The sequence below is a fragment of the Zerene cesonia genome, chromosome 3, assembly GCF_012273895.1.
Source record: "Zerene cesonia ecotype Mississippi chromosome 3, Zerene_cesonia_1.1, whole genome shotgun sequence".
Lineage (NCBI taxonomy): Eukaryota > Metazoa > Arthropoda > Insecta > Lepidoptera > Pieridae > Zerene > Zerene cesonia.
Window position 1 is genome coordinate 4415900 of NC_052104.1, and position 2284 is coordinate 4418183.

A 2284-nucleotide genomic window follows, 5' to 3' on the forward strand; every position below is an offset into this window, starting at 1 on the left:
TTACCCTTGTTAGAGTAGATAAGTATTTTTGTAGTCGGCAAAACCCTATTATATTTACATAAGACATACCTCTACAGAAAATGTTTTTAAGTAAAAATGTTAAAATTGCATGAATAGCAACCTGCCAAAGGCAGGTTCGTACGCATAATCGCTCTGGAACTTTCCAGAGTTTTTTTTAACTTTCCTTGCGATATTAATTTATATGTACTTATTTTATTTATTTATTTATTAACACTTTATTGTACAATACACATACAGTTATAAAAAACCAATAAATAATGTCTACTGTACAATTTGGCGGCCTTATCGCTTTGAAGCGATTTTTATTACAATTTAACAAGTTAAAAGTATTTATTTATTTTTTTGCAAATAATGCATTATGTTATAATGTTTGAAAAAGTTTTTTTCTCAGCCTCACGGCTTAAAAAGAGGGTGTGGAGTGTCTGACCATATTCTACACATCTCGTCACACATCTCATATACTACTCGATTCTTCTTCTCTAACTAACTTTCTAGAACATCGTAATATTCGGCAGCAGTCCTATAATCTCGTAGCGCGCGCAGACTCGAACGTGTTGCATATCAATGCCGAGTGAAGCTAGCGCAAGATGCGGTAATTCAAGGTGTTTCCAACCTTGTTTGAGCACTGTATTAAAAATTTATTCAGTGCGGCACAAGGTGTAACAATCCCGCATTAAAGCAGGTATAACAAAAAAACAATGAATAAATAGCACACCTTACATCTAATTATCACCTTCCTATACTAAACTCCCTCCCACATAACGCTCAAGTTTAACTTTTACCTTACCGCAGCAGAAGCGACAGAAGTTACAGGCCCTGTTTCGCACTCGGCGTATTGATATACAGTAGGCATAATAATTTGCCATCTCTATGTGTAATATACCGATTTTGTCGACATCTTTGTTGAAATTTTTTAATAATATGCGATACCCAACTAAAAAGCTTTTTTTCATATTGTTATAAATATTTGTAGGTTGATACTCAAATCACTATTATTTCCTATTATGGCTTAAGAATGAAGTAGACAATATCAAATACGATTTGAATCCATGGAATTAAAGATATTACAAGAGTAATGAGATAAATATTTAACATAATAAATCCGTACAATGCCGCCTTTTTTATTATTATTAACAAGGACTTACTTAACTGTATTTGATCGAGCAAAATGAAAATGTATTGGTAGAGTTGGTTTTTGGTCGAGGATAAAAATATGACCTCCGGTTTTATCTTTTAATGGACTTCAAATCAAACATCAATAAAATCTCTATGAATCTTGAAATCACATATCAGTGATAAAGCCGCATATTATATAATGTAATCATTTTTTTTGTGCAATATGGTTGTTTTCATTAATTTATGATTGCAATGGAGATACTTGGGAGATACGTTGTACAACACATACATATCTAAGTATGTATAACAACGCAAAGACCGATCATTGCTTTTAAGACTGTTTCATGGTCCATAAAATTCCCAAAGAACGGCATAGTATATAATTAAAACTCTTGGTAGAATTGTGTTGATGACTATAATGAGTTTAGTCATTTTAACATGATTCTAATTTTAAAAAACAACAACAACAAGCAATTAAATAGATACTTACAAATCAAACAATATAAAGGCCTGTCTGAAAACCTGAAAGTTGAGCGAGCGCTAACAAATATTTACATAAAAGCTTCAATCTATTATTATTCGTGCCTATTCCTGTTTTTTTCTTGAATACATTCTTATTTGTTAATTGTAAATTTTGTTTTTGTTCATTTATTTAATGATTACTAAACAATGGGTATTATCAGATTACCATCAATCTCATTGATATAAACCAGGTGACTCAAGAAGGAAAATATTTTGAATATTAAATAAATTTAAAATTAGAAATGTTTATTACGATATTTATACAATATATTTATCTAATATAATCCTATCAACATCTGTGCCTGTATTGGCATCTTATAGTATCAATTCTAGTATCCTTTGATTTTAGTTTATTTGCTGATCCTTAAACGATAGTATTGTGTTTTGATTTTCTTATATAAGCTGTTCATACAACGTATATCTTCTTTATAAATAGATCTAAGTCGCCAAGAAGATATATATTTAAGTAAAAAATAAACTTCCACTACCACAGATAGAGTAGATATAACAAAGACTTAACTGACATCACAACAACGTTTTGAAGATGAAACCACAATAAACTGAAAGACATCTGACCTTACCTTTCTATTTTTCATTTTTTCTTTTATTTAATTAATATTAATTT